We start from the raw sequence: 13,768 nt of genomic DNA, 5'->3' as shown, positions 1-13,768 counted from the left end.
GGTAATAGTTTAAACCCCGGTGGTACAAATGGCGGGCTTATTGGGTTTGAAACTGACAATTCTCACATGACTTAGAAAAATCTAATACAGCGTTAACCTTATGCAAACAAAGGTAAAGATAAAAAGATAACATTACGAGATAAAACTTTTGGGCCATTTAGTGTTGGCTTTAGCCGTTTGCCTAAAAGGTTAGCCTCAGAATTAGATTCACTTTATTTATCTACGCTACTTTCTCTTGTTTTGTTTTCTTTGGAGGTTAAGTTCAAACGGGTTATTTCTTATTATTTGTATTGATAAACGATATAGCAAAATTGTGAGACATTAATGAATTAACCTATTATTGTTATTCGTATAGATATTAAATCCCAAATTTTGTTATTAATATAATATCTTAGTCAATATTATACTTGTGGAGGGACATCGTCACCCAAAATACAGGTTAACCTACTTTGGGTGCCAGGAGACCAAAACCTTGTTATGTAAAACTATTTTTTGAGAAATAAATAAATAAGTAAAATAAAAAAATAAATAAACCTCTGGATGGATTTGAATAAAATTTTATGAACAGGCAGACCATTTCATAGATTAATATAATGAGCTACTAAAGTAGTGTGACCGAAGACAGCTAGGTTTCTAACAAGGCTCACTGTCGATGTTTTTAGTTTGTGTTGTAGCGTGTAAGAACAGTTCGATTTTTTGTTAGTTCTTTTATTATGAAGTTTTATAATATGAAGATATGTTGCACCATCTTAGTCTGCCCCGTAACGACGAAGGCTGCTAACTCTTCCAAACGTCGGGAGGAAATTAATATACAAAAACCGCGATAAAATCTGCAAAATAGTTTTATTTTAATGTCTTACATTCGCATAAATAATAAATCATTATCGAAACATAGAAGCAGTCTAAAGGATAAGATCTATTTATGTCCCCTTAGCCTTTAATATATTTTTTATGTCAATGAAACATGTATTAAATCACGTGGGCGTCATTCTTATTCGTTGTGTTGTAACGGTATTTCCATAGGATTACTTTTTAACTTAAATTGGATTGACTTTATATTAGTCACTTTAGTGGTAGGTAGAGTCTGTATGCATAATATTAAACCATGTATGTGGCGGTATTATTATTCATAAAATCAATATATGTAGGACTAGTGGGTATACTATTTTTACACGTATACTTGAGTGGCTTAGGACAAATTCGAAATTTGGAATCGCATGTAGTATTTTGTATCATGTTTTTTCATAACAATAACAAATAAAAATATGTTTATTTCATTTTAAACAGAAAAATAAATGTTCATGTTATAATTAACGTGCATGGATAGATAATATGAAGTTTAAAGTTCTTTAGCTATTTTCTCGTTCTATTGTACCACTGTTTCGTAAAAAATTACCTGAGATAACAGTTTGCTTTTTGTATCATGGTGACAATGCGGCAGACTGAAACACTTCCCTTCCTCAATCCTTATTACCAGCCTAGGCTAATATCTAATTTAAATTGATATTTTAAAGGCCATTCCTAAAGAAACGTGATAACATATAAATGAATGTATTTTGTATAATATTTCGAATACACAGCCTATAATTATGGTACCAAAGCACGTTAATTTAACTTTAATTGACTCGCGTTACGTTAAAATGAACGATCTAATTAGGAACGATTAATCAATTATGTACATACACAGCTTACTCGGTACAAGTTAATTCAATTTAATCCCTCATAATAATTGACTAGAGTATCGGTGTAGTCACTATGACAGCTATATTAACTTATTCAACGAGAAATTTCGAATTTATTTTATTTTTGATATATTTCCGTCCGCATGAAATGTATTATTTTGTATAAAATTCTTCCTCAAGGACATTAAATGGTTATACTTTGTTATAGATCCGACATCAGGACCAAATTTGTGCTGCAAAAGTTACCAAGTAGAAATAACTTATTGTCTTATTTGTAACTTTTGCTCGCAGCATCGCCCGCGTGAAGGAGTTTTCCGGGATCAAAGTCCACTGTATGATAAAAGTCTTGCTACATATTTTCCCGGTACTGATAGATCCAAACTAAATTTATCCCCATGAGGGTTGAATTTATCAAAATCCTATATAAGCGAACGTCTTCATCATAGTAGCTCGAATATTTAATTTCAGTTCAATCAGTCGTAAATCTAAGAAGATTTATACAAACTTTCATCCCCTATTTTATCCCCTTAGGGGTGGAATTTATCAAAATCAATAATTTATTAAATTTCTTGGGGGATGCTTACATTATAACATCTACCTGCATGCCAAATTTCAGCCCGATCCGTCCAGTAGTTTGGGCTGTGCGTTGATAGATCACTATGTCAGTCAGTCACCTTTGAGTTATATATATTTAGATATTCATGTGACAAGATGTTACAGCATCCTTAAATATTAAAACAAAACTAACATATTTACAGAAAATATATTAATATGCGCATTAAAAACGTGCAAATTACGATATGGAAAAAATATGACGTATTCTCTACATTAGTGTTTTGTTATTTCCGGTAGATTGAGTAACCTCATGAGCGCAAAATTTTTGTATGACAATTTTCCAATGTCCGCTCTATAATCTTAGAATTCTTTGCAGTAGATGGGCGTTTACTTTAATATAAATTAAAAAGAAAGTATATATATAAATTAAAAAAAAAAATAAGTGTGTACCAATACCAAATTTCGTTCTAATAGATTCGTTGTAAAGCATCAACTTGCAATCAACTAACAAATATATTTTTAAACTTACGAGTTTATAGTAGAAAGTAAGATTTAATTTAAGTTTGATGTTTTTATGTTTATTAGCTTTATATATATCAAGCGGAAAATAAAAAAAAAGTTTTTTAACAAAGAAAAATCTATCATATAAACAATTTAATGATATTTTCTGTAGTACAATTATTTTTTTATTTTCTTTCATTTTAGCATTTAAAAATTATTGTATAACAGTTTTTTTTTTGTAAATGCAAAAATAAAATCTACTTACCATATCATCGTAAAAAGGCATGAGGATGGTTAGTATACGCTTTATATGGTAGTAGCATAACGTCCAATTTAAGTCGATACCACTACACAGTGGTCCTTCCACCAGCTGATCATTATTTTGACCATCTGACTCCGAAACACCTATTTTGAAAAGTCACAAATCCAACCATCAAGAGGCACAAACACAAATAATAAATACCGGCACAAAATAAAATTTAAATTTAAAAAGAACTTTAAAAGTGTTCGATTAAAAAGTAAATATTATTTCAAACCAGTTATACACCGAGTCGATTATTTAAAAAGAACTATTTCGTTTAGTCGATAATAAAAAAGTTTCGTAATTTCGAGACGACCAGAGACGTGTAAACCCAACCGATGCTGAAACGAGACTGAGCCGGCCTGAAAGATACGCTATCGTTCCGTTACAGCGCCGAAAATTATCTGCGACACTGTAAAGCGCGTCCGTAACATTGTGTCGAAATCTTTGCTTTTGTAGCGTTTCGCAGGGCTTTGTGGTCGTTAGGGGATGTTTTATTTATTAGATTGGCTTACTTAAACCATTTTCTTGTGTAGTCGAATGAACATTAAAATTTATAATATGCGCATCACTTTTATAGAAAATGTATGTCGCTCGAATCAAGTATAAGCAGCATACTACTACATTACGTACTGATATTCTCGATCAGCTATCAAGCTGATCAAGAACTTGCCGAGTTACGCTAAGCTCGCATATCTGAGAAAATGATACATAGGACATAGTTTATAGTATGTACAAAAGTTTAAAAAAAAATCTCAGCTACGAGAAATTAGCGGAATTAGCTTCGTTTTTGATTTGCAAACCGCACAAAGATAAAAATTTAACATTAGGAAGTAATATTTTCAAAGCTAGTTTTTAAGTTCATCGGATAACAGTAGACCGACCTGCATTTTTGCTTGTTGTTTGCTTGTTTTTACTACTAAGGCCTTTCGAAGAACTATATTATGAAGGGCAGATGGTCGAATTTCTCCACTTACATCTCCCCAGAATACATAAGGAGGCCATTAGTATTCCTGACCAACGCTCTGCTGTAAGCAAACATTGATTTCTAATTATGAAGGAGATAGAAATCTTTATTAAAGGCAAAAACACATTTTATTAAGTCCACGAAGCTTATAGTTTAAACAGTATATATTCATCGATATATATGTACTACACATACTAGATCTGGCGTTTCGTACACTCATTGTGTTCGACTCAACTGTACTGCAATCCGTACACCTCACTTTAGTATGATTTCAACATTGATAGCATGTGGTTATGTACGGAGTGATGTTCATAATATAAAAACTCCAGTCTAAGTGTAAACCTGAAAAAATATTTGTTGTTAAAGTGAATAAATAAGTGTAAGAAAGTGACGTTTTGGTTACTATTTTAGTTCAGATTTTGAACAAATAGTATATTTGGACGTTCGTGTGTATAGAATATACGTCAGTGTATATTATATCTATTATATTATAGCGACAAAATTCCAATTAATTAACTAGACTAATAGGTTGACTAGTTCTCGTCTCTTCCCGTTAATTTTTCATAATTATTCTGTGGTTAACCTTTTCTAATGTTTAGGATAACAATAAAAAAGGAATCCATCAAGCCAGTCTAGCCGTTCTCAAGTGATGCTGTTAGATACTTGGCAACTGATTGTTATTTACATAGATATTTAATTATAAAAAAGTAGAATACATTTTTAAAAGCAAGCGGGTAATAAATAAATTCATATATCGTCACATAGTTGACAGTATTCTGAAGAATTCATTTAAATTCTCCACTTTTCACGTAGCGTGAACGAGGCTCATGAGAACTCATTTGATTTACTTAAGTAGGATTAAAATTAAAGCTTTTAGCACATAGCGAATTCTTGCTTGTTTATTCTCAGAAAATACTTTGATAAATAGTATACATACTGATGTATTAAAATGTATGGTTAAAATTTGCAAAGATAAGTAGAAACATTCGTAATATTTCAACACTTTAGATTTTGACTATGCAATAGGCATGTATTGTCTTGTATATTATATGTACTTATATTATGAAATTGTGATTGTATTTTGTACCTCTGTTTTTAAATACGAAACAGCTTTGTGTCTAGATTATAGTTGATAAATACGGTAGAGATATAATATTATGAGCTCATTGAATTATAATTTATTAAATTTGTCGCGTTCGAGTATTAACCTGTATATGCCGATCAGACCGTCATAATTATGTCGACTGGTGAGGAGTAATCATCTATTGTTAGTCGTGATTGTATCTGAATTCCATTTCTCTCACCATCAGGTGCAGAAGGGTCACTTTGGCCTGCTCATAAAAAAGTCATATATTTGCACTAGCTTCCATCCACTTCGTTCATTTTGTAGTTATTTTACATCATATTTCCTTTGTCGTAATCGCAATTTACGACGGCTTCGGTATAACATCCAAACATAAAACAAAACATAACACGTAACAACGTATAATAAGAAAGCTGTACCATCTTCTTTCCTTTCATTGTTTATTATCATTTGAAAATATATTTGTGTAAAAGTTCGCAGCTGGAACAGTAACACATGATACCTATATGTTATATTATTGTATATACTATTAGCAATTGATGATATAGTTACTTCTGGGAAGGTTAAATTAAAGTTGGTATGCATTATACACGTTTATTTTTTAGAGGTTTATTGGTCATCTACTCGAGGCGTTGTGCAGTGAGTTAGAGGGTTAGTTGCATTACTTATTTTAGGTTATTACCCTATGAGCCTGTATCTTACCTACCAAAAATTCGAAATTGGCGACAAATTTTTTCTTGTCGGCCAATAGTTTATATGATCCAGTGTCACCATGTATTATGTAAATAATTACATTGTTGCGAGGATAAAAATACCATGCATTTTAACTAAAAAATGCTTTCAAATTTCTAATTTGTGACTTCATTTATAGGGAATTCCCGCCAACCAAATGCAGTTGCGAACAAAGTAATAACGGTGACATACGACGCAGTTAAGGTAATATGTTTCTTACCTTTACGTTAGATTAGGCCTAGATTCCTTTGCATTTACCGTAATTACCATATACATACATGAGTACAGTGGTATCAGGTAGGACCGTCATTGGGTTCAACACGGCACTCAAAATATTATGTAAATAAATAAATAAAAAAAATTAAAAAAAATGATGTAAATAAATAAATAAAAAAAATGATGTAAATAAATAAATAAAAAAAAATTACAAATTCAAACCCATTGCTACACTCGGTACAGAAGCAACCGTTAAATAAGCGATTTCGGCAGCACTGAAACACAGGAAGTCACCAAAATGCATAGCATCGATGTAGCCGCAAAATCACCAAATGCCGCCGCGAAACGTTTTGCGCAGCTGTGCCGCGTAGATATGCTAGATACAAGCCGTTGAGCTTCCACGGTTAATGCCTATGAATAAAATTAACATTTTAGCCAAACGGTGGGGCTACACTAAGTTCAATTTCGCTCAATATATCTAATAATAAAGCGTAGACATTGCCTCAAATAGCAGTAGGTGGTGTATTGGGTTTTAGTATCCCCTCGGATAGCAACCACCGTACACAAGATGGAAAACCCGCCTCACTGATCCACGTAAGTATGTCGAATTCCAGTCTTAATTAATTTACATTTGGTTTTGATATTAGATACTCACTTAGGATATCACTTCTCTTACAAATAGGTGCAATTAGTTTATTAACGCTGTGGCCGATTTTATACAAAAAACAAATTTCAAATGGTAAACGAGATGGCATCAAACCTGAAGATATGCCAAGAGTTGTTAAGTGAGATAATAATGTATCTACTCGACCAGGCTGAATTTATCAACGGATAAAAATCCTTAGATCCGACCAGGTTCCTATATCCCACACCTTAGTCAGTGAACCTGATTTGATTATCTTACTTCCATATTATTTATAAAACAAAGTCGTCTACCGCGTATGTCTGGACGCAACTAAAGAACTACAGAGCAAATTTCGATGATATTTGGGATGGAAATAATTTGAGACCCGGGAAAGACATAATATGAAGGTAATTTATATCGCGAGAAAATATATAGCGGGACTTTTGTCCCGAGCACACTTTTAGGAGCGGAGCCGCGGGCAAAAGCTAGTCTTACAATAAAAATATAGAATAAAGCCTTGTATTATTAAATCCAAGGTATTAACATTACGTGTATTCTCTCTCGATGTTTTTATTTCTCCCTAAAACGGAATCCGTAGTTTAAAGCCAGCAGCAAAGGCACGTTCTATTGCAGCCGAATACAAGTTAAACTAAATCTTATGGCACACGAAACATCGTTGCGATAAGACCTTCGGTTTTATGTTGTCTGTCGCAGTGAGCTTGTAAATGCTATATATATACTGCCGTGCTAAGCGTATAAGCGGTATTTCAGGGAAAGCTTATTTCGACAAATTCGAAAGTTTGTAAAAATAGTTTTGTATGTAAAATTGAGAGGGAAACTCTTTTAACGTTTTTTTGAACATGTTTTAAAATAGATACCGTGTTATTGAGGTAAGTTCATTGGATGGGTATTTCTTTAAACTATCTGACGACATAAAAATTAAGATTTTGATTTTATTGAGATGCCGCTTTTGAGCTTAGCACGTCTATATAGTAACGACACGAATGCTTTAATAAAGTCGAAATAAATTGTAACTTTACTATAAATTTTCATCTATGCAAATATTTTAGTCGTTTGTAATACTTGATATAATGTTAATCTTGAAAATTGCTTAATTCTAAACATGATTTGATCATAAATACCAGGATAAAGAAATATTTTACTGTCCAAAACCTTTAGATAGGTATTTTATTACTGTGCAGTTTTTTTGAAATACACATAATTTCGTTAAATATGTAATTTTAAACTTTTATGTATAATTCCGCTGAATAAAAGATATTAATATCAGCAATTTATTTTCTGTTTCCATCTTTTAATATCATGCAACTTTTACGTCACTCCTATTTAACACATTGTTTGAGCGATAAACCATGTTTCACAGTAATGCAGCGTTTGTTTATTGGTTTTAATAGCAGATTCCTGTCTGTTATCGTACTCAGCGGCAGTATATTATGGTTTTCGCGTCGTATGCGGTTCCATAATATGCTGTACTAAATTGACGCATTCCATTAGACCTTGTATGCGTTTTCCGAGTAGGTAATAGTGTTGTACATATCCATTTGCAAGGAGCAATGTTTCGGTAAAGCGTTCATAGTATGTATTACTGACCAGCGCTGTATTACTAGACTTACGAGACGGTGTAATTTTGGACACTATGCGATGCATGTGTTAGGAATCAGGCCTACGAGTAATTTGCATTTCTGTGTAGCAACTGTTTATGGGTAATGTAATGCTTTTTCGACATTCAGTTATTACATACATATATTATTATAATAGTCACATGGATACCATCCAATATGGAGAATACAGATGTGATATTCATCAATATTTTTTGAAAACACTGTAACGTTTTATTATAGTTAATAATGTTTTTAACAATCATTATGAATTTAAAGTATCGTGAAATAGAACGTATTTTACCTAATCTATTAATCAGCGCCTAGTGACATCACATCTGTTATGACAACAAATTTAAGGTTATAGTTATAAAGGAAAACATTTTAAAATGGGAAAATTATTTGCATTTTTGAATAAAAATAGAAAGCAAAAAGATATTGCTAAAGATATTGATATTGATAATTCCCAATTTATAAAATTTTGTATGATGGTTTTGAAGGCACGTGTAACTGATAAAGGTAACTAATTTTACCTTTCATCCAATCTAAACCAGTGTCTAGATATTGTTCCTTATTTACTATAAACTTATACTTACCTCATTGTATTAGTTGTAAGGCTATAGTGGGAAACCATGGTGTAACTACTGAATAAATAAATAAATAAAGAATTATTTCAAGTATTAACTATTTCTTTTACGGTTCTTAGGAATTCATTAACGTAATATCATAAAGCGAATGTCTAAGTTTAACTTGATCGTAGTAAATAGAAAAGATGAAGCCCTATTCAAACGATTTATAAATTAAATCAACTGGGTAAGTGGAAATATCACAAGTTCTTTATAAAACCAACAAGTACTTACTGCAATAAAATGCAATTATAGATTTGAATGTCGCTTCGGCAAAGAGAATATGTGGGAAGATCATTGCGGAGGTTCTAAATGTTTCATAAATCTTTCTTACGCCTTTATATGATGACAAATTCGATTACTTTCTACTCTCCTGCTAGTTACTATTCATGTTTACATCTATTTTTGTTTGATACTCAAAATTACATATATTATAATCGCTCATTTTAATTAACTTTAGATTAGTTTTAAACCAAAATGATTTCATATATTACATTTAAATGAAAACATAAATTAAAGTACTTTATTTCATAAATATAATAACGGACTTACACTTTTCCATATTCACAGCCAGTCACAATTTCTATTAAATTTCTCGATTTCAATACGCACGATCCCTACATATCGCCTACACCCGGATGTCTGTAAATAGACCAAACTCAAAATATCTCACGGTAGACCCCGGATAATTTTGTTTATTTCCCGTCAACACGCAATTGAACCAATTTCTGTTATAATTTGACAGCCATGACGTCATCAATATCGTTTTGTGGCGAATAATGAGGGTAATGTCACAGCGAAGGGAATATTACAAAAGGACAAAAATAAAGTGTATAATTTTCCATAATTGGTTAATTTCACTAAATGAAATAACAGTTTATTTATGTTTTTTTTTAAATGTAGACTTTTTAGGGTACATTTTGTTAAAGAAATGGAAAGACTAAACCACTCTGCTCGTTCTCGGGCGCCTGTTGCTCGCTATCATATCATGGGACGAATCGCTCACCGAAATATTTGTTGCAATATTTACGTCTTTATCTAACCATTCAGTGGATAAAGAAGTGTCATTATATGTTTCTTATTTAAAATATGTTTTTATACCGGGGTCACTCCGGGTGGTCTGTTATGAAACCAGCAATAACCTGCGCTTTTGGAATTAGTTAGGCTGGTTAGAATTTAATTTGGCACATTACTGGCATATGCACAACGGCCCGAACTTCTACGGGATAAGTGCAGAAAAAGAAGCCCGTCGACAATAACAGTAATCGAAATAAAACTAGTTTCGGCGGTTTTTTATATTTTAATATTCTCCCGAAATCCCGTAATGTAGCTTCTTAACACAGCATATAATAAAAAAAAAATGTTTTAAGTTACATAAGTATATAATACGTTAATTCACCCGGTTACGCTCTCAGTAACAATTGGCGAGATTGACGTCATCATAGTCCAATGCATTCTACAATATCGAGCTTATGTAAGCGACGCTCCTCCAACATACTTTAATAACGCGAACATATTGATGCTAATATGATTTTGATGAGGGTTTGAGTGGTGCGATAAAAATGATGTCAATAATGTAACATTTACAATTACATTACATTTCGTAAATGTCCTTTTAACACATTTATAATTATTGATAAACTGAAAAGACTGAAAATATAATAAATTCCGCACTTACCTAACAAAACGTCCAAGTGAATATATTGAGAATTTTAAAGGTAGCTTTCCGAAATTAATTTCTTGAGCATTACTTAAAATTGTAAAATTGTATTTATAAATCACTTATTAAAATTGTATCTTCTGTACCACTATCATTTTGTGTTAGAATGAACAAGCACCATCGAACCGCGTGTTACCAACGTCAATAGTTGCTCTGTCACCTTTAATGGCTTTCTTAATTTGACAACGTTTTACCTTGTTTTCTTTTCAAGCGTTGATGGGATCCTATCGTTATGAAATGGTTAAAAGTACCTGTGGTACTTAAGTATGATATTAACACCGATTTTATTCTTAGCCTGTAGTAGAGTTATTATTGCATGATTATATTTAGATTTGTGGTATTGTAACATTATTTCCTGGAGGGTTACCAGCAGAGGCGCAACTATTGTAGCCATATTTCGGCAAGCTTATTTTTTGAAGTTCTATGATGTGATAGAGGCTGATTCTATGTAACTTTATGGTGGGAGATTATTATGATAAAATCTCTTAGCTCATTTGAAAAAGTCATTATGCAATTGCAGATACTTACTTTAAATATCTCAGCATATAATAATATTATACTTCGCTTTACGACCATAGAAGATAACTTTATCACACCAGCTACATTTACTGCAAAATTATTAAAAGTAGTACAAATTGTAACACCCTAAGCATTTAAAATAATATCTCAAATAGCTCTGCGATTAATAAACTACATAATATTCTAGAAATGGCAACTTAAATACTTTAAAGTTATTCGTACAATGGCGCGTGGTATGCATTAATTAAAATGTTCCAGTTACCGCACGCTAAGTGCTCAAGTTTGGTTCATATATTGGGGCATGTGCTAATAAAACATGTATTTTCTTTTGCATAGTTGAAATGTTTTACAGATCAATACCGTCCCAATTTTTATGCATTTAAAGTTGAATTTACAACACGACCGCGACGAGGTGATATAGATTGATGTAAGCAAACAGCCTACAAAGTTAGTTAAATGCTAGCTAAAACCCATTACCCGAAAAAACATATTTTGTCCAATTGCTACTAAGGTGACGAATCATTTTGGCATTTCTAATCTTTTTCCTTGTATTTTTTGTCCTTTTAACCTAATTACCTCGTGTCAGTGGTAATGGTAAATGGCTATAAGCATGAGAGTGCGACATTCAACGAGAACGTGCCACTTACAAAAATCGAGATCGAGTACAGATTTTCTCGTTTTTCATAGATATCATCAAAGTCAGTCACGTGGCGATTCAAGATTCACCCTACCAACCATAACACCACAGGAACACTTAAGTCAAAGCCATAAAGAACCGGCAACAGGTTTTTCAATCACAATTTATCTGATTCTCTGCTAAGTGAATGAAGGTGACCTTTAATAAATCTCTCCATATCGGGAGGTCCGTTCTTAATTTATTTTCGCTTATACAAGCACATTAAACCATCCCATACAATCTTGAAGAAATTCATTATTACCTAAACGAGGTATGAACCTAAATCAGGAATATTTATGGTATAATAACATGTCGTAAATCACGGATGCGTGACGCCGAATAAATAGGCTATAATGGGAATCCCGTACGTCAGAGCGCAGTATATTGTGACGTCATATCTTTGAGATGCTTTAAAAATGTGCATTTACTTATCTATAATTTCGTATAGTTGGATGATGAAAATACTAACTGCCTAGCTATGGTGTATTAACTTCTAGTTCAGTAATGGCGACAAATGTTAAATTTCCATAGCCTTTATTATTTGTTTGATTTTTTAAGCGGGTACGGCAATGATCCCACTGGACCTGATGGTAAGTAAAGTGGGGTCCAATAGAATGTTGACTGACGAGAGATGATTACTCCTCGGCAGTCGACACAATTATGCCGGCCTGTTAGAACCGGATATACACGGGCTGATCACTGACCGCGACCTATTTACGTGGGCCACTATGGCGAGTTTTAACACCTTATATACAGTGATCGCTATCTGGCTGGATATAAAACATATCCTACCGCCAGAAAAATATTTTCCATTCCTGTTACATATCTTGTTGACTCATAACAGTTATAACATTAGCTCCACGATATTTTTAACTAAACTAAAATACCGATATCGTTATTCACAAGTATGGAATATTCGAAATTCCTAACGATTATTTCGGTAAGAAAACAATAAAATAAAACACTTGAACTATATAGAGAACGGCGTAAACAGACCCGGCTGTGAAAACAAAGTCCTAATCGGCCAAACTGTTCACGTAATAACATGTTTGCTTACAAAGAAGCTAACAATAATATTGGAAAATATTTTGTTTTATCGAACCCTAATGGATAATTTAATTTTACACTGTTAATTATAGGTGAGAATCGATACATTTTCTTCGTATATATTTTTGTTGGTCAGGTACTCAGAATGATAATTTTAGGGCCTGGTTTGATTGATATAATGTTTTATTGATGTATTGCTTTTGGTTCCGCACGCGTGCACAAGTCTAGATACTGCTGTATATTCCTCTGGTATAAAAAGCCTAATGCTTCCCAGGAACTCAAACTATCTCAGTTACAAATAATATCGAAATCGGTTTAGTATTTCAGCTGTGAAAACGTCACATGAACAAAGTTACTTTCGCATTTTAAATATGAATTATACATAATTGCTACATTTTTCTTGAACTGACATAGTCTTACTTACCAATGAGCTTTATATCGTTGTTTTAGAATTATACTGAAATAAAAAAAACTCGCATAAAAATGAAATAACAGTAAATCTTTTTTAGAATTGTATAGTTAATTGGGTGAACATAGCCCAAAGTTACTATAAAAATACAATTATTATTTGGTCACATTGCTTTATTACGTTTATACAAAAATAAGGTAATTGTATATCTAACACGAAAGCACAATCAAATTCAGTATAAAAGTCAATAAGATATAAGCCTATGAAATGTGATGGAAGGGCTAAATGTCAAAAAGAGACGCAATGATATTTAACGTCATCAGGCATTACGATACGACGAGCGAAAGAAAGAGTTAGCGCGCTATCACCACTACGCACACATTTTTAAATTTAGAATACTTCAATTCTGATATTGTTGGTGATTTCACAAAAAGGCTTCTTTTTATGATTATTACGTATAAAATAATTCTCAGAATTTAACATAGTAAATAC

This window comes from Manduca sexta, chromosome 18, assembly GCF_014839805.1.
Source record: "Manduca sexta isolate Smith_Timp_Sample1 chromosome 18, JHU_Msex_v1.0, whole genome shotgun sequence".
In the NCBI taxonomy this organism is placed as follows: Eukaryota; Metazoa; Arthropoda; class Insecta; order Lepidoptera; family Sphingidae; genus Manduca; species Manduca sexta.
The sequence above is the reverse complement of the archived record's forward strand: the minus strand, read 5'-3'. Positions refer to the sequence as shown.